Source organism: Pituophis catenifer, unplaced genomic scaffold, assembly GCF_029215685.1.
Source record: "Pituophis catenifer annectens isolate HBS135680 unplaced genomic scaffold, rPitCat1.0.hap2 SCAF_17, whole genome shotgun sequence".
Classification (NCBI taxonomy): Eukaryota; Metazoa; Chordata; class Lepidosauria; order Squamata; family Colubridae; genus Pituophis; species Pituophis catenifer.
The window spans coordinates 11,313,668-11,333,802 of NW_027256897.1; the positions used below are offsets into that span (position 1 = coordinate 11,313,668).

The 20,135-nt window shown below is 47.5% G+C and overlaps 1 long non-coding RNA gene and 2 pseudogenes across 1 annotated transcript; 2 read left to right on the plus strand and 1 right to left on the minus strand.

Annotated features, from left to right (window-relative positions):
• Nucleotides 1-1,739: 1,739 nt before the first annotated feature.
• On the plus strand, nucleotides 1,740-7,666 carry LOC139325579 (zinc finger protein 420-like; annotated as a pseudogene).
• Nucleotides 7,667-10,550: 2,884 nt separating this feature from the next.
• LOC139325608 (uncharacterized) lies at nucleotides 10,551-12,366 on the plus strand. The gene is made up of 2 exons (XR_011601108.1): nucleotides 10,551-10,878; nucleotides 11,117-12,366. It is a non-coding gene; the product is annotated as an uncharacterized lncRNA (long non-coding RNA).
• Nucleotides 12,367-14,801: 2,435 nt separating this feature from the next.
• Nucleotides 14,802-16,520, minus strand: LOC139325872 (zinc finger protein 420-like; annotated as a pseudogene).
• Between the last annotated feature and the right edge of the window lie 3,615 nt (nucleotides 16,521-20,135).

Here is a 20,135-nt window from a genome sequence, read left to right on the forward strand (position 1 = left end):
ACTTTCCCCCCCCCACACCATCAGAGGTCTATCCATAAGTGAGGTGCGGGGGTGGGGGGCCACCCTTCCTTTGGAGGGACCGCCCCAAGGAGTCCTCCAGCCAATCGCCGCCGTCCCCCAGAGCGACCAATCGGCGTCCTCCATTTTCAGTCACCGAGAGTGCGCCTGCGCGGTGCTGACTTTCTGTTCTCGTGCGGAGGTGAGGCTGGGGGGGGATTTTCCCTTTGATGTTTGGGGTCCCGTCTTCTCCCCCTCCGCCCCCTCCCCCCCCGCATTCAGGCAGGCCGAGGTTGGGGGGCCCCCCTGGGTCTCTGACTCTCCCACCCTTCCCCCAACCGGGGTCTCTCCCTAGGCAAGGCGGGGGGGGGTGGAAATATGGGGGGGGCACCCAGGCAGGCGGGGCTGAGGGGTCTCCCCTTCCTCCTGGGGGGCTCCAGCCAGGCTCCTCCGTGGCCTCCAAGCAGCGACACCCCCCCTCAAGCTCCCCCCCCCAAAAGACCCCTTTGCAAATCTGCAGGAGGGGGAGAAATCCCCCCAGGACCCCCCCATTAATATGTGGGCCTCTCAGCCTTTGCTGACCCCCCTCAAAGGTAAACCTTTCCCTCCGTTGCCCTCTGGAGGTTGGGGGGCCCTTCTGGGTCTCTGGCTTTCCCCCCCATCCAGGGTCCCTCCCTGGGGAAGGTGGGGGGTGGAGATCTAGTAGAGGGACACTCAGGCAGGAGAGAGCTAAAGGGGCCGCAATTTGACATCGTTTTAATGTTCTTGTTTTGCACCAAAGACCTGAGGGGATCAAAGTCCCGAGTCCTGCATAGAGGTGAGGCGGGGGGGGGCTCACTTTCATCTTTGGGGTCCGGTCTCCCCTTTGGGGGCCCCCTCCCGCATTCTGGCAGGCAGAGGTTGAGGGGCCCTTCTGGGACTGGGACTTCCACCCCATCCAGGCTCCCTCCCTAGGCAAGGTGTGGGGGGAGGTTGGAGGGGCACCCAGGCAGGTAAGAGGCCAAATGGGCATTTTCACCCTTGCAATACAACTCTGGTAAATTGGCTACAAATAGAAGGAAGATTTCCCAGAGTCCAGGAGCCCTTCAGAAACCAACCTACCTCTTGGAAGGCACCTTCACTCTGATAACTGACAGTAACTGGCAGTTGAGCCTGCATGGGTGAGGTCATGAAGCCCTCAGAATTCCCTAAGAGATGGCAGGCCTCCCTTGGCCTCCTCCCAAAGCTCACCTGCTCCGCCTTTTCCACACCCACCAATGCCAGGCAAATGTCTGAAGGAGGCGACCAAACCAATCACTAAAGCTGCCCAGTTCTCATATTTTTGCACAAAAGGCAGACTGTTGGATGTAGACTGCCTCTCTCAAGGGAAGCTCTACTCTTTTTTTTTTTTTTTGAGAAAAAAAATATTTTTATTTTTAAACAAATAATTCATCGTCAATCAATCAGTGTAACATCTTGGTACAACATTTATTTAAAAATTTAAACAAAGTTTATCTTTGAACATTTTTGCCAATCTTTCCCGTGACATGTTTTATAGATGGCACATGTCACGTTTTCATCCTTAGGTCCTCTTTAACTGGAGATGGTCTGCTTTTGTGCATGAATTCCAGATTGGAATAGAATCACAGAGTTGGAAGGGACCTTGGAGGTCTTCTAGTCCAACCCCCTGCTTAGGCAGGAAACCCTACAGCACTTCAGAGAAATGGTTATGCAATCTCTTCTTTAAAACTTCCAGTGTTGGAGCGTTCACAACTTCTGGAGGCAAGTTCTTCCTCTGGTTAATTGTCAGGAAATTTCTCCTTAGTTCTAAGTTGTTTCTCTCCTTGATGAGTTTCCACCCATTGCTTCTTGTCCTGCCCTCAGGGGCTTTGGAGAATAGCTTGACTCCCTCTTCTTCTATCTCGGAACAAGAATTCTCCTGGATCAAACAGAGACCATGTAGTTGCTTCTTAAAAACAAATTTCTCAGTTATTGAATCCATATAGAGAATTTATTAGAATCCTGGATTTATTTTTACAAACGAGGCGGAGAAGACATGCAGCAAAATGAAGGGGAATATTTGGAGCTCAGGGTTGCCATGAGGGGTCTCACTCCCTTCTAGCAAAGATGATGTTAGTTTGGACAATGAAATGTCTGCAAAAAGAGGAGCCCCCCCTCACGTCCAGCACAGCTTCCTCCTCTCTTTCCCCAACAACCACCCTGTGAGGTGGGCTGGACTGAAAGAGCGGCTGATTCAAACTCAGAGTCTCCTAAGGTCCCAGAATAGACCCAACTGGCTGCCCTTCATGGACTGATATAAGGTCGCAGCCCCAGAAGAGCCCCTGACCTCCCCCTCCCTCGATATGGAGGTGGGGGGAGGAGACTGGACCCCAAAGGGAGCCCCACCCCGTCCCACCTCCGCCCCGGACCGTAATAACGTGCGGTACAGGCGCCATCTGGCTTGTTGAAGGAAGGACGCTGATTCGTCGAGCTTGGGATGTCGGCGATTGGCGAATGGACTCCGAGGGGCGTATCATCCAAAGGAAAAGGCGAAACTAGTGGAGAGAAAAGAGCTTGAAGCCTCCACTTCCGGAAATAAAATGGGGAATGAGGGAGCTGCCTGAATCGGCCACAGAGGAGGCCGTTTGATGCAGGTTTGGCGCAAGGGATGCTGGGAGGGTCTCATTTGGGTCCACTTGAGGCGGGGGCTTGGGCCTGGGCCTCCCCTGCGGGGAAGGGGACGCAGCCATGACCCTCTTCTCTTTCTCCCCTGCAGGAGGACAGAGGATGGCAGCGGATGCAGGAAAGAGGCGCCACCCGAGAGGAGGAGGAGGAGAGCGGGCCCCGCGGAGCAGCCCTGCCCGGTCCCGGCGCAGCTTCTCCGGGAGACAGCGGGGAAAGGCCGGGGGCTCCGGGGCTGCAGGAGGGAGGAGCCGAGGGGGAGCCCGGGAAAGGCAGCTGCCTGGAGGGCGATGCGGGGAGGAGGAAACGGGCGGAGACCCCGAGACGGGCCTGGAGGGCGGAGTCTCCTTCAGAAGACCCCAAAAGCCCCAAAGGATCCAGGAGCGAGGAAGGAAACATCAGTGCCCGGAATGCGGAGAATCTTTCCAAAATAATGAAAATCTGAAAAACCATCTAAGGATCCACACAGGAGAAAGGAAATATGAATGCCCGGAATGTGGAAAAACCTTCAAAAGAAAGGACACTCTTCAAAGGCATCTAAGGATCCACACAGGAGAGAAACCTCACAAGTGCCTTGTGTGTGGAAAGAGATTCAGTCAGAGGGGAGATCTTTATACACATCAAAGAATCCACACAGGAGAAAAACCTCATAAATGCCTGGAGTGTGGAAAGAGCTTCAGTCAGAGGGGATATCTTTATAGACATCAAAGGATCCACACTGGAGAAAAACCTCATAAATGCCTGGAGTGTGGAAAGAGATTCAGTCTGAGGGGAAATCTTTATAGACATCAAAGGATCCACACAGGAGAAAAACCTCATAAATGCCTGGAGTGTGGAAAGGGCTTCAGTAAGAGGGGACATCTTTATACACATCAAAGAATCCACACAGGAGAAAAACCTCATAAATGCCTGGAGTGTGGAAAGAGCTTCAGTCAGAGGAGATATCTTTATAGACATCAAAGAATCCACACAGGAGAAAAACCTCATAAATGTCTGGAGTGTGGAAAGAGCTTCAGTCAGAGGGGATATCTTTATAGACATCAAAGGATCCACACTGGAGAAAAACCTCATAAATGCCTGGAGTGTGGAAAGAGATTCAGTCTGAGGGGAAATCTTTATAGACATCAAAGGATCCACACAGGAGAAAAACCTCATAAATGCCTGGAGTGTGGAAAGAGCTTCAGTAAGAGGGGAACTCTTTATACACATCAAAGGATCCACACAGGAGAGAAACCACATAAATGCCTGGAGTGTGGAAAGAGCTTCAATCAGAGGGGACACCTCTATAAACATCAAAGGATCCACTCAGGAGAAAAACCACATAAATGCCTGGCAAGAAAGGTAATAAAATCCAATTAAAACTTTCACTTTTAATAAAATTAATACATATTTAATGAGTCCTTCGGGAGTAGGGCGGTATATAAATTGAATAAAATAAAATAAATAAATAAATGAATGAATGAATGAATGAATAAAATAAAAGCAGTGTATAGATAGTCCTTGACCTACAACTATTTGCTTAGTGACTTAGTGAAGTTATAGCAGCACTGAAAAAAGTGGCCTTGACCAGTTTTCACACCTACGACTGTTCCAGCATCCATGTGGTCAAAATCCAGGCGTTTAGCCACTGGCATGTATTTATGACGGCTGTGCTGTCCCAGGGTCACGTCATCACCATTTGTAACCTTCCCAGCTGGTGTCCCACAAAGTCATTGGAGGATTCACATAACAACTTCACAACTGTAGGATATGAGCTGCCAATTATGGCAAAAAATGGGGTGCAGCAACTGTCAAGAACAGAAATTTTTGTCTCAATTCTGATTGGAAATCTAGTTAGTATTACCTGTACAGTTTGGGGGCAATATATCCAACCGTCATGAACGATAACCGCAAAATAACATCCCAGAGACAGTAAGAGGATTAATTCACCCAGCTCCGCCCCTCAGCTGCCTTGCCAGCCCCTCCACAGACCCCCCCCCCACACACATGGATTCATCTTCTCCTTTCTCATCCCTCCTCCTTTCTGAAGGGCCCCTTTGGAAAACTGCAGCAGAGGGGGAAATCCCCTCCAATACTGACCCCTGCATATTTGGATTTTTCAACTTTTTTTCAGCCCTTCGAAACCTGATGCTCCAGTTGACACACATATATTTTCCTCCTCCACCCCCTCCCCCTTTGGAGGGGGCTCCTGCTCCTGCTGCTGCCCAGGCCAGTGTGGCCTGCGATGTAGCCCTCCACCCACGGACTGGCACCTTTTAAATGACTAACTTAAAATGACATATTAACATGGCAGTCTATACCTCTTTTTTAAGGTTAAGAATGCTTGTTTTTCCCTTCTTGACGAAGGCTCTTTATTTGGTATGTGAGAACTTGCTTTTTCAGCAACTACACAACAGAGTATTCCGAGTGTCTCTAAATACATCTGCAACTTTCAGGAAAGACACAAACCCAGCTGGGAAAGACTGACACAAAAATTGGTCACGTGTGGAATTTTATCCAGAATCAATGTTTCCTGTTTGCGCTTCACAAGCACTCAATGTATTTTATGGTTTCATCATTTCTTTACTGACTTCTATGAGGAAATTCACTAGCAGGAACCATTGGCAGGAGGTTCTCCTCCTTAGCTCCTCTTTAACTGGAGATGGTCTCCTTTTCGGCATGAATTCCTAGTTCTTCAATCTAGGAACAAGAATTGTCCTGGATGAAATGGAAGCTATATAGATGTTTCTTAAAAACACATTTGCAAGTTGTAGGATCTTATTTATTAGAATCCTGCATTTATTTTTACAAATCGGGGGGATATTTTCCTTTGTTTCCAACAAAATAAAAGAATATTTGTAGCTCAGGGTTGAAATGCAGGGTCTTTTTAGCTCCCTGAGGCCCCCACACCCTTCCAGCAACTATGATGTTAGCTAGGAAGTAATGAGACATGCAACGTGCCCTCCTCCTCCCTTCCCCCAACAACAACCCTGTGAGGTGGGCTGCACCGAAAGAGGGGCTTGAACTCCGTGTCTCTTGCTTTCTACCCTGGTGCCTTAATCAATGGACCAAACTGGGTCCCCTTTATAGTCTGCTTTAAGGTGGCAGCCCCAGAAGAGCCCCTGATCTCTGCCTGCCTCAATACAGAGCGGGGGGAGGGAGGGGAGAATGGATCCCAAATTTCAAGGGAAGTGGCTTGAATCGCCGAAAGAGGAGCCCGGATGATTCAGTTTGGCGCAGGGAATGTTGGGAGTTGCAGTCTGTGGGGGTCTCTTTTGGGTCCGCAAGAGGCGGGGTCTTCGGCCTGGGCCTCCCCTGCGGGGAAGGGGATGCAGCCGTGACAGTCTTCTCTTTCTCCCCTGCAGGAGGACGGAGGATGGCGGCGGATGCAGGAAAGAGGCGCCGCACGAGAGGAGGAGGAGGTGAGCAGGCCCCTCAGAGCAGCCCTGCCCGCTCCCGGCGTGGCTTCCCTGGGAGACGGCGGGGAAAGGCCAGTGGGCTCCGGAGCTGCAGGAGGGATGAGCCCAGGGGGAGCCCGGGAAAGGCGGCTGCCTGGAGGGCAATATGGGGAGGAGGAAACGGGCAGAGACCCCGAGACGGGCCTGGAGGGCGGAGGCTCCTTCCGAAGACCCCGAAAGCCCCAGAGGATCCAGCCGGAAGGAAAGGAACATCAGTGCCTGGAATGTGGGAAAACCTTCAGAACAAATGGATGTTTTGAAAACCATCTAAAAAACCACTCAGTTGGAAACCGATATCAATTCCTTGAGTGTGGAAAGAAGTTCAATGGGAGAACAAATCTTGATCAACATCAAAGGATCCACTCAGGAGAGAAGCCATACGAATGCCTTGAGTGTGGAAAGAGCTTTGGTCATACCAGCAACCTTTATAAACATCAAAGGATCCACACAGGAGAAAAACCTCATAAATGCCTGGAGTGTGGAAAGAGCTTTGGTCAAAGCAGCACCCTTTATAGACATCAGAGGATCCACACAGGAGAAAAACCTCATAAATGCCTGGAGTGTGGAAAGAGCTTCAGTCAGAGGGGAAACTTTTCTAGCCATCAGAGGAGCCACACAGGAGAGAAACCTTATAACTGCCTGGAGTGTGGAAAGAGCTTCAGTCGGAGGAGCCACCTGTATACACATCAAAGGATCCATTCTGGAGAGAAACTGAAGAAATGCCTGGAGGGTGGAGGGTCCTTTGGAAGACCTGGAGATCCCCAAAGGATCCAGGAGGGAGGAAAGAAACATCAGTGCCTGGAATGTGAAAAATCCTTCAGAACAAACTACCATCTTCAAAGCCACCTAAGAATCCACACAGGAGAAAAACCTCATAAATGCCTTGAGTGTGGAAAGAGCTTCAGTCATAGCAGCAACCTTTATACACATCAAAGGATCCATTCAGGGGGGAACCATATAAATGCCTGGAATGTGGAAAGAGTTTTAGATACAAGAGAAGCCTTAATAGGCATCAAACAACCCATTCATTAGAGGAACCAGATAAAGTTCTGATGTATGAAGAGACGTTCAATCACAGTGGAAACTTTTATAAACATCAAAGAATCCACTCAGGAGAAAAACCACATAAATGCCAGGAGTGTGGAAAGAGCTTCAATAGGAGAGGTTCTCTGTATAGACATCAAATGCTTCACACAAGAGTAAAACCATATCAGTGACTGGATTATGGAAAGTTTCTGGGAGAGCAGAAGTCTTTATAACTATCAACGAATCAACATGGGAGAATAACCAGATAGTTAGTACTCGACTTACAGCACTTCATTTAGTGACTGTTCAAAGTTACAATGGCACTGAAAAGAGTGACTTACGGCTGTTTTTCACACTAATGTCACATGATCAAAATTTAGATGGTTATAAACTGATTCCTTTTTATGACGGCAGTGTTCCAGGGTCTCGTCAGCTTTTGTGACCTTCCTACAAGAAAAGTCAATGGGAAAACCAGATTCAATTTTACATAACTGGAAAGAAAGGTAATAAAATCCAATTAAAAGTTTCACTTTTAATAAATTTAATACATTTTTTTCTTTTAATAAATTCCAGCCTTGAGTTGGACTGCTGTCGGTCATTCTGATGGCAGCTAGCAGAGCAGGCTGTCCTGGGAGGGGCGGGAGGCCTTGTATGAGTCTGGATGTCCATCTGTCAGTGGTTCAGGAATGTTGGATTCTCAACTGGGCAGCTGTGGACGAGATCCCTGCCTGATCCCTGTCCAAGGGCTGTAGTTGAGGGCTGCTCCGATTGTTGGACTTTGAAGTTAAAGAATGGAATTCTGAGGCCTGCTCTCAAAAGAATATAGATATACCCATACATATGCTACGTATACATTAATCACAGCCCATTTAGATTACATAACAAGAGACTTGGGAGTTCAGAAGGTGGATACTTCTTCATATGGAAGAAAACTGACTGAATCTAATGTGCTGCTTCGGATACCGCAGAGCCTCTTCCCAGCAGTTGTGGAGAGGATCTGTTGTGTCCCAGACAATCCTGCAGAACCTGGTCAGGCATCGTTTCTAGCTGATTAGAAACCAGTTGAGTTTCTGGGACGGAAAGTTCTTCAGTGGGATGAGACATTTTATTTTGAATTTGAGAATTCCCATGTTTATATCTTCTGAGTTTGCAAAACTTTATTGAACTTTATTGAGGATAACATCAGGGTAAAGATCAACAATGGCATTTTCTTTTCCTTGAAAAGCCAAACCGTGTCTAGGAGGACAGTTTGGGGATTGAGTTGAAATGCGAGTTGGAAACAGTGTGGACACTTGAACAATTTTTCTACCAAATTGGGCTAGTTTTGCAGATTTGTTGCAGGAAAAGTTTGACCTCTGGGTTCCAATTTGGGGGCTATTTTGGATTATTTTTAAAGCACTGTACAGATAGTCCTTGACCTACAACTATTTGCTTAGTGACTTAGTGAAGTTATACCAGCACTGAAAAAAGTGGCCTTGACCAGTTTTCTCGCTTACGACTGTTCCAGCATCCCCGTGGTCATGTGGTCAAAATCCAGGCGTTTAGCCACTGGCATGTATTTATGATGGCTGCACTGTCCCAGGGTCACGTCATCAGTATTGGTATCTTTCACATCTGGTGTCCCACAAAGTCATTGGAGGATTCACATAACAACTTCACAACTGTAGGATATGAGCTGCCAATTATGGCAAAAAATGGGGTGCAGCAACTGTCAAGAACAGAAATTTTTGATTCAATTCTGATTGGAGATCTAGTTATTACTACCTGTACACTTTGGGGGCAATATATCCAACTGTCATGAACGATAACTGCAAAATACATCGCAGAGACAGTAAGAGGATTAAGTCAGCCAGGCCCTCCCCCTCAGCTGCCTTGCCAGCCCCTCCACAGGACCCCCCCACACACACACATGGATTCATCTTCTCCTTTCTCATCCCTCCTCCTTTCTGAAGGGCCCCTTTGGAAAACTGCAGCAGAGGGGGAAATCCCCTCCAATACTGACCCCTGCATATTTGGATTTTTCAACTTTTTTTCAGCCCTTGGATGCTCCAGTTGACACACATATATATTTTGCTCCTCCACCCCCTCCCCCTTTGGAGGGGGCTCCTGCTGCTGCTGCTGCCCAGGCCAGTGTGCCCTGCGATGTAGCCCTCCACCCACGGACTGGCACCTTTTAAATGGCTAACTTAAAATGACATATTAGCCCTTTTAACATGGCAGTCTATACCTCTTTTTTAAGGTTAAGAATGCTTGTTTTTCCCTTCTTGAGGAAGGCTCTTTATTTGGTATGTGAGAACTTGCTTTTTCAGCAACTACACAACAGAGTAATTCCGAGTGTCTCTAAATACATCTGCAACTTTCAGGAAAGACACAAACCCAGCTGGGAAAGACTGACACAAAAATTGGTCACGTGTGGAATTTAATCCAGAATCAATGTTTTCTGATTGCGCTTCACAAGCACTCAATGTATTTTATGGTTTCATCATTTCTTTACTGACTTCTATGAGGAAATTCACTAGCAGGAACCATTGGCAGGAGGTTCTCATCTTTAGCTCCTCTTTAACTGGAGATGGTCTCCTTTTCTGCATGAATTCCTAGTTCTTCTGCCCAGGAACAAGAATTGTCCTGGATGAAATGGAGGCTATATAGATGTTTCCTAAAAACACATTTGCGAGTTGTAGGCTGTTATTTACTAGAATCCTGGACTGATTTTTACAAATCAGGCAGATATTTTCCTTTGTTTTAAAACAAAATAGGAGAATATTTGTAGCTCAGGATTCAAATGAGGGGACTTTTTAGCTCCCTGAGGCCCCCCACCCTTCCAGCAACTATGATGTTAGCTAGGAAGTAATGAAACGTGCAACGTGCCCCCCTCCTCTCTTCCCCCAACAACAACCTTGTGAGGTGGGCTGCACCGAAAGGGGCTTGAACTCCGGGTCTCTTGCTTTCTACCCTGGTGCCTTAATCCATGGACCAAACTGGGTCCCCTTTATAGTCTGCTATAAGGTCGCAGCTCCAGAAGAGCCCCTGTTCTCCGCCTGCCCCAATACAGAGTGGGAGTGGGGCGTGGGGGGGGAGACTGGATCTGAAATTTCAAGGGAAGCGGCTTGAATCGCCAAAAGAGGAGCCCGGATGTTGCAGTTTGGCGCAGGGATGTTGGGAGTCGCAGTCTGTGGGGGTCTCTTTCGGGTCCGCAAGAGGCGGGGTCTTCGGCCTGGGCCTGCCCTGCAGGGAAGGGGACGCAGGCGACACCCTCTTCTCTATCTCCCCGGCAGGAGGACGGAGGATGGCGGCAGATGGAGGAAAGAGGTGCCGCCCGAGAGGAGGAGTGCAGGCCCCGCGGAGCAGCCATGCCCGGTCCCAGCGCAGCTTCCCCTTGAGACGGCGGGGAAAGGCCAGGGGGCTCCGGGGCTGCAGGAGGGATGAGCCCAGGGGGAGCCCGGGAAAGGTGGCTGCCTGGAGGGCAATGCAGGGAGGAGGAAAAGGGCGGAGACCCCGAGACGGGCCTGAAAGGCGGAGGCCACCCCTCCACTGGTAACCATAATAACTATCGACACCACACAGGCACCATCTGGCTGGTTGGAGGAAGAAGGACGCTGATTGGTCTCTGTGGGGCGGGTGTCGATTGGCAGGAAGACTACGTGGGGCGGTCCCTCCGAAGGAAAAGGCGGAGCTTATGAAGCTTCCACTTCCGGAATTAAAATGGTCACCGAGGGAAGCTACCTGAATCGGTGACAGAGAAGCTGGGATGATGCAGGTTGGGCACAGGGAATGCTGGGAGTTGAAGTCCGGGAGGGTCTCTCTGGAGAAGGCAGGCCCGGGAGCCCAATTCCTAGTCTGGGGGATTGGGCGGGGAGGGAGACAGGAGGCTGAGAAGGAGGCTGTGCCTGCCTGGAGCATGCCTGGGAGGCCCGTGGAAGGCGGGGGCTTGGGCCTGGGCCTCCCCTGCGGGGAAGGGGATGCAGCCGTGACAGTCTTCTCTTTCTCCCCTGCAGGAGGATGGAGGATGGTGGCAGATGCAGGAAAGAGGCACCGCCCAAGAGGAGGAGGAGTAGAGTGGGTCCCGCGGAGCAAATGCATTGGTTACAATTGATGCTCCCCAACTTCGGATTCTTTTGCCTTTTGAACATCTTAGAAAGATTGGAAAAACCTCTCAAGAAACGCCAAGGTCCCCAATGTGTTTTCGATCCTCTCTAGTCTGGTCTCTTTGCTGCCGCCCAGAACTGTCCCGAACTGCAGACCAAGACCACAGAAAAGGTTGAGAAGGGAGACCCCGATAACCCCACGGTCCTAGACCTGGACTAGATCAAGGACGCCTTTGCCCAATGTGTGGGGCCCAAAGGCCTCAACGGGAACCAGTCCAGGCCATATGCACAACTCAGTGAACCCAGCTGGCTGTGTTTTAAGGGTGCCTTTCCCCCCCAAAATAAACCTATGAGGGAGCCTCCCACCGTCGTGAGGAAAAGGGCCCTTCATGCAACCTGTATCTTGAGCCAAAGGATCCGGGCTCTTGGTGGAGGAGAAACCCATCACTTGTGGTCATGGGAACCCAACTGCAGCAGCTGAGAAACCCTGGCAACTACAGGGAAGGGCTGGCTCTGCTTCCCTGTCTCCATCCCGTCCATCGAATGGCCAGCTTGATGAACGGAAGGACCGAGGTGGGGGATTGTTCACCTTGCTGATTGAGAATATCCCAAATTGTCTCCTCAGCAAAAGCATCTTTGATCGCATCCTACAAAGCCTCCAGTGGTAGAGGACGTGCCCTGAGGGTTCAAAGGGTCCCAAATCCCCCTTTCCGGGCATAGCCACACCCGGAAAGCCTTTCTCCTCAGAGTCCGTGGGCAGTGAGGGAGGCGTGGCGGCTGCTGGGGCAAACAGCCCCACCCTTTGCTTCATGCCACAGTAAGGGTCTCCGTGCCCCGAGGCCAAAGCCCCACTCCGCTTCTCTGCTGCAGAGGGGAAGGTCAGCTGGTGGAGAAGGCCAGGCCCTTCCCTTCCTCCAGGCTGGGGCAGAGCAGAAGAAGAAAAGCTGTTGCAGGGATCACTTTGGCTGCTATACTTGAAGGTATCGGTAATTTATTGTTTTTGAAGTGTGTCTCTTGTGATTTGTGGGAAGGGCAGGTGGGGAAAGGAAGGAAAGAGTTTGAATTCTTTCCCTTCCCTCTGAGAAGTCAAAGAGCTGCCAAATTCATTGAAAAGTACAGAGATCTTGGAGTAGAGAGAGAAAATAAAGTTGTTGAATAAACTGTTTGTGAGCCAAGTTCTTTGGAAATTATTTTCTCAACCCTCCGGGACTAATGCAGGTATAGGAAGGAAACACAGGGAGAATAAAAAAAGGAGGAGATGCCTACACATCAACACCCAAAGTATGAAGAATAAACAGAGGGAACCTGACGTCCCAGAACACGATAGCAAAGATGAGATTGCTGCCGTTACTGGTGGGATGAAACCCAGGAGGATTTAAATTTTCCAAAACACCTAATAAAAAGAGGTGGAGATGGAGTTCCACTTAAACAGCTGCACCTTTGTAGAAATGCAAAAAGTAAAAAATGAAGAAAACCTCCTTGAATGCATTTGGGTTAATATGAAAGGAAAACAGAATGAGGTTGCCAGAGGTGTATACGATGGACTGCCCAATCAGAGGAACTAGATCAGGGGCGTCAAACTGAAGGGTGCTTGGATCTGGCCCGTGGGGAACAGATCGGACTGGCCCACAATGCCTCTGCCAGTGAAAACAGAGCTCGGGAGGGAAGCGTGTAGCCCTACCAGGCCCCGTTTTCAGCTGCAACGGCCGCCTGCACTCCTCTGCCAGCGAAAATGTGGCCTCCACCCCCCAAGCTCCATTTTCACTGGCAGAGGATTAGAAAAAGAAACTAAAAGCAAAATAAATGTTTCCTCTTTTGTCTTTGAGCATCCAAGAATGGACAGGAAAGGAGAAAGGGAAAGAAGAAAGACAAAGAAGGAAAGACAAGAAGAGAGCAAGGAAGGAAAAATGAGGAAAGTGGGGAAGGAAGAGGGAAGGAAAAAGAAAAGGGAAGGAAGATTATAATGAGGGAGAGTCTGAGAGAAGTCCTGCCTTAGCACTTGGCCACCACAGGTCCCCCCAACAGGAGTGACTACGAGCTGGCCATGCCCACCCTGGAAATCCCTCCCCCCCAGGTCAAACAATCCTGATGCGGCCCTGAATAAAATCAAACTTGACATCACGGAACTAGATGCACCTTTTGCTAATCATTTAGCTGATGAACAGAAAGCAGAGGAATGGGGGACTTTCCCTATCCTGACAACTGGGGAACACCCAGTCTCTGCACCTAGTGGGAGATCAAAGAGGTCCCTAATGAGACTTACTCATTTAAAACGTTCTTATAACTGCCCATCTTTCAGTCAACTCACTGCAGCTCCCCAAAAGCCATTTTAAAAACAAACGCCAGGCGCCAATCCATGCCAACTTCTCATTGTCCGATCTCCCAGCGCCTGGGGAAAAGCCAGGTGTCAGCTTTGGAAGCCATATTAGGCCGGAAGCTTCCATGCTGCCACCTTCTCCTGTGTGGGAAAGTAGGAGGGGGGATTCAGGAGAGGGGTTGTTAGTAGACAGAATAGCATTCTTCCTGTCGGTCAAGGTCAGGGCAATCCAGCGTCTGGAGAAGGAGAGGTCAGGAGGCTGAGTCGAGATGGGATGGACGTTGATTGGAGCATGTGATCGACTGGGGAGTGAGGGGATGGTTTGGGGGGGCTTTGCTTTCAGATTCGGGTTTTCCCAGATGTGCCAGTTTACCTATTCTAGTAAAGAGAACTTTGGAAAATGCTTGCTTCTGCGTCTTTACTCAGAGTTGGGGTTTCCTGGAACGCTGACACCAGGTGTTTAAGGCAGAAAGGATGGAGGCCCTTTGAGAATCTGGCTCGTATCTCGCAAATCTTTGTTGGCCTTAAGTCAGTCTCGACTTAAGTGGCTTCTGCTGGAAGACAAGAGGACCACTGAGAGAATCCAATTTTCAGATACTTGGGGATGGTCTTACATGGCATGGACATTTGGAAAACCCATATAGATTATATCAAACAATGGCAGGGAGCAGCTCTTTCATGCCCACAACATTACAGGTCAAATTAGCCCTAGATTCAGCCACGGGCACACTTGCTTCAGTTAGGATCTGAGTGGGATGACTATTCAAAGGCAATTTATTAGAATATTGTAGCAAAGAGTTTTCCCTTACTGAAAAGAGGGAATCCAGGACACAGAATTGGGTTTCATTTTATATTCCATACAGTAGAAAAAGTATAAAAGAAGAGTTGATTGTATGGAAGAAATCATCCTGGTCAGTTACAGACAAGGACAGTAACATCCCATAATATTAAGGATAACCACCGAAATGACCATTGAATTAAAAACAGAATGTTCAGATGGGAAATGGCATAATGAGTCACAAAAGTCTGTTGTGAAAAGGTACAATTTCAGCCAGTTGAAACATCAAGCATGTACGATTGAAAAAGTCCTTTGTTATTCAGCCTGAGAAAGTCCCTTATTTGGCAGTTATTATTTACCCTTATTACCTTTATTCAACCGTCTTATTGGAATTATTATAAGTACTATCATGAATATCATTATTCTGTTGCTTTGTAGGTACACTGAGAGCTTTTGCACTCAAGACAAATTCCTACTGTGTCTATTCATACTTGGCCAAATTAAATATGCAATTCAATTCAATTCCTGAGATACCTTCTGTGACTTCTCACACTCAGGCATGTTTATCATTTTTCTCCCACGTGAATTCTTTGGTGTCGATTGAGGCTACTACTCTCAATATAGCTCTTTCCACACTCAAGGCATTTATGTGGTTTCTCTCCTGAGTGGATTCTTTGATGCACGTAAAGATTTCCTCTCCGATTGAAGCTCTTTCCACAATCAAGACATTTATGTGGTTTTTCTCCTGTATGAATTATTTTATGTCGACAGAGATTTACACCGTTAGTAAAGCTCTTTCCACACTCCAGGCACTTATGAGGCTTTTCTCCTGTGTGGATTCTTAGATGAGTTTGAGTATAGTCATTTCTATTGAAGGCTTTTCCACACTTGAGGCATTTGTATGGCTTCTCTCTTGAGTGGATCCTTAGATGCCTTTGAAGACTTCCCTTTCTTTTGAAAGTTTTTCCACATTCTGGTCACTGATCTTTCTTTCCTCCCTCCTGGATCCTTTGGGGCCTTCTGAAGGAGCCTCCGCCCTCCAGGCATTTCTTCGGTATCTCTATCAAATGGATCCTTTGATGTCTATAAAGGTGGCTGGTATGACGAAAGCTCTTTCCACACTCCAGGCATTTATGAGGTTTTTCTCCTGTGTGGATCCTTAAATGACTTTCAAGATGGTCGTTTCTTTTGAAGAATTTTTCAAATTCTGGGCATTCATATTTCTTTTCTCCTGAGTGGATTTTTAAATGGTTTTCAAGATTTCCCTTTCTTTTGAAGGTTTTTCCACATTCCGGGCACTGATGTTCCTTTGCTTCCCCCTGGATCCTTCGGGGCTTTCGGGATATTCCGAAGGAGCCTCTGCCCTCCAGGTATTTCTTTGGTTTCTCTCCCCAACGGATCCTTTGATGTCTATAAAGGTTGCTCCTCTGACTGAAGCTCTTTCCACACTCCAGGCACTTATGAGGTTTTTTTCCTGAGTGGATTCTTAGATGAGTTTGAAGATGGTCATTTCTTTTGAAGGTTTTTCCACACTCAAGGGATTTGCATGGCTTTTCTCCGGAATGGATGTCTATTTGATGTCTACTAAAGTGGCTCCTAGAATTGAAGCTCTTTCCACACTCTGGGCATTTAAGTGGATTCTTTCTTGAGTGGATTTTTAAATGGTTTTCAAGATTTCCGTTTCTTTTGAAGGATTTTTCACATTCCGGGCATTCGTATTTCTTTCCTCTCTTGTGGATCCTTTCGGAATTCCCAGATCTTCTGAAGGTCTCTCCACCCTCCAAGCATTTATTCCGTTTCTCTCCTGAGTGGATTCTTTGATGTCTATAAAGATATTCCTTCTGACTGAATCTCTTTCCACACTCCAGGCATTGATATGGCTTATCTCCAGAATGGATCCTCTGATGTGTATAAAGGTTTCCCAACTGACTGAAGCTCTTTCCACATTCTAGGCATTTATGAGGTTTTTCTCCTGAGTGGCTTCTTAAATGTCTATCAAAGTTGCTCCTATAATTAAAGCTCTTTCCACACTCCAGGCATTCAAATATATTCTTTCTTGAGTGGATGCTAAGATGCCTTTGAAGATAGTCGTTTCTTTTGAAAGTTTTTCCACATTCCGGGCACTGATGTTCCTTTCCTCCCTCCTGGATCCTTCCGGGCTTTGGGGGTCTTCCGAAGGAGCCTCCGCCCTCCAGGCTTGTCTCAGGGTCTCCGCCCATTTCCTCCTCCCCGCATCGCCCTCCAGGCAGCCGCCTTTCCCGGGCTCCCCCTGGGCTCCTCCCTCCTGCAGCCCCAGAGGCCCCCTGGCCTTTCCCCGCCGTCTACAGGGGAAGCCGCGCTGGGACTGGGCAGGGCTGCTCCGTGGGGCCCGTTCTCCTCCTCCTCCTCTCAGGCGGCGCCTCTTTCCTGCATCCGCCGCCATCCTCCGTCCTCCTGCAGGGGAGAGAGAGAAGAGGGTCACGGCTGCCTCCCCTTCCCCGCAGGGGAGGCCCAGGCCCAAGCCCCCGCCTTCCACGGGCCTCCCGGGCATTCTCCAGACAGACACGGCCTCATTCCCAGCCTCCCGTCTCCCTCCCCGCCCGCCCCCAGAGTAGGCCTCGGGCTCCCAAGCCTCCCTTCTCTGGAGAGACCCTCTGTCGTCGATTCAGGCAGCTTCCCTCGTTGCCCGTTCTGTTTCCGGAAGTGGAGGCTTCACGCCCTTTTTTTCTGCACTAGTTGCGCCTGTTCCTTTGGAGGATCCACCCCACGGAGTCCATTTGCCCATCGCCGACATCCCGAGCGCGACCAATCAGCGTCCTTCTTCCCTCAACAAGGCAGATGGCGCCTGCGCGGTGCCGCCGGTTATTATGGTCCGGGGCGGAGGTGGGGGGGTCTCCGTTTGAACTTTGGGTCCCGTCTCCCCCCTTCGTATTGAGGGAGGGGGAGGTCAGGGGCTCTTCTGGAGATGCGACCTTATACCAGTCCATGAAGGGCAGCCAGTTGTGTCTATTCTGGGACCTTACGAGACCCTGAGTTTGAATCAGCCGCTCTTTCAGTCCAGCCCACCTCACAGGGTTGTTGTTGGCGGAAGAGAGGAGGAAGCTGTGCTGGATGGGAGGGGGGAGGGCTCCTCGTGGCTTCTCTTCTTGCAGAGGTTTCATTGCCCAAAGTAGCTTCCTTCCTCATGGCTAGAAGGGAGAGGGGCTCAGAGAGCTCCAAAGACCCCTCAGTTCAACCCTCAGCTGCAAATATTCCCCTTTATTGGATATCTTCTCTGCCTTATTTGCAAAAAATAAATCCAGGATTCTAATAAATTCTTTATATGGATTCAATAACTGACAAATGTGCTTTTAAGAAGCAACTACATGGCCTCTATTTGATCCAGGAGAATTCTTGTTCCGAGATAGAAGAGGGAGCCTAGCTATTCTCCAAAGCCCCTGAGGGCAGGACAAAAGAAGCAACGGGTGGAAACTCATCAAGGAGAGAAACAACTTAGAACTAAGGAGAAATTTCCTGACAATTAACCAGGGGAACAACTTGCCACCAGAAGTTGTGAACGCTCCAACACTGGAAGTTTTAAAGAAGAGATTGCATAACCATTTGTCTGAAGTGCTGTAGGGTTTCCTGCCTAAGCAGGGGGTTGGACTAGAAGACCTCCAAGGTCCCTTCCAACTCTGTGATTCTATTCTAATTCGGAATTCATGCACAAAAGCAGACCGTCCCCAGTTAAAGAGGACCTAAGGATGAAAACGTCCTGCCAATGGTTCCTGCTATCATTCCAACACATTGGAAAAAGGAGGCAGGGAATCAGGCAATTTTGATAGGATCCAAATTGGGTTCTTTCTGGGTCCCTTTAACTGCTGGATCCCTCAACACTTGGAACTTGGCCAAAAGAGGGTCATGTGCCTTGGGAGTTCAGCATCATTAAGCTATGCAGTATTTTGTTTTTGCAGAAGTGGTTCAAGGGAGACAGGACTTTGCTTTCTGTCCTGGATTGCTGTATTACTTTGGGATTCAGGAAAAGGTGTCTCACCTAAGCAGAAATAATGGAGGGAGCTCACCTGGGATGATGGAACAAAGCACAAAACAACATGGCAACACAAAGGGTGTGATGGGAAGTTTATCCAGAGCTACATTAATGAGTGGAGCTTCCGTGTCATCATATTCAACATGTATCATAATTTTCTTAGTACATATTTATCTTTCCTCTTACATTTACGTTTAATGTATTACAACATATTTTCCCCATATTTCTTATTTTTACATTGCCTATTGTCTATATTCAGTCTCTATCCACTGATAAAATGGATATGCTGTAACACTCCGATTCTTCCTTCCCACTAATTGCTAATATTAATCTATTCATTTCTGCACATTCTAATATTTTCTTAATTAGCTCTCCCTTTGTAGGAATTTTTTCTGCTTCCCAATTTTGTGCAAATACCATTCTTGCTGCCTTTATTACATGTATAATCAAATATGTATTTTCTCTACTAAATTTCTCTGGTAAGATACCCAACAGGAACAGTTCCGGTTTAAGATCAATATGCTGCTGTATCAGTTTTTGTGATTATTGTGATTATTGTGCCCAATAATTTCTCGCTTCTGGACATGTCCACCACATGTGATAATACGATCCCGATGTCTGGTGGCATTTCCAAAATTTAGCTGATTTATCTTTGAACATTTTTGCCAATCTATATCCGGTGACATGTGCCATCTATAAAACATGTCACCGGAAAGATTGGGAAAAATGTTCAAAGATAAACTTTGTTTAAATTTTTAAATAAATGTTGTACCAAGATGTTACACTGATTGATTAATGATAAATTGTTTGTTTAAAAAAATAATAATTTTTTTCTCAAAAAAAAAAAAAGTGGAGCTTCCCTTGACAGAGGCAGTCTACAACAGTCTGCCTTTTGTGCAAAAATATGAGAACTGGGCAGCTTTAGTGATTGGTTTGGTCGCCCTTTGGAGGCCCTTTGAGAATCTGGCTCGTATCTCACAAAGCTTCCTTGGCCTTAGAGAGTCCCTTTAGCAGTTTCTGCTGGAAGACAAGGGGACCGTTGAGAGAATCCAATTGACAAGAGTTTCTGATGTCTGGGGAGGGTCTTACATGGTATGGACAGTTCACACCCCCAACAATGGAGGCCAAATTAGCCCTAGATTCAGCCACGGCACACTTGCTTCAATTAGGCACTGAGTCCGATGACTATTTAAAGGCAACTTATTAGAGTATTGTAGCAAAGAGATTTCCCTTAATGAAAAGAGGGAATCCAGGACACAGAATCGGGTTTCATTTTATACCCCATACAATAGAAAAAGTACAAAATAAGAGTTGATTGTATGGAAGAAATAAGGGTGGATAAAAACTGATTAAAAAAATAAATAAAAAATCATAATTTTGATTTAAATGGGATTTTTTTGTTATTTTTTATCAAATTTATTTTAATGAAATGCTTTTGGGGTAAAAATTCCCTTGGGATTTCTATTCTATTCTATGCTATTAGAATAAAATCGAATAGAATTTTTTATTGGCCAAGTGTCATTGGACATACAAAGAATTTGTCTTGGTGCATATGCTCTCAGTGTACATAAAAGAAAAGAAACGTTCATCAAGAATCATAAAGATAATTTTCCATTTAAGATACATTAATAATGTAGTTTATTCAGGTTGAAATGGAGCTTAGTTATGTAGCATGAAGATGTATATTCTGCAATATTTACATTTCTGCTAAACTCATTCAATGAATCCAAGCACCGCAAGCTGAAATAACATGCACTGCATTGATACATCCACAGAGTTTCACAGTAACCATGAGATAACTCATAAAGCACCTGTCATTTCAGATCCA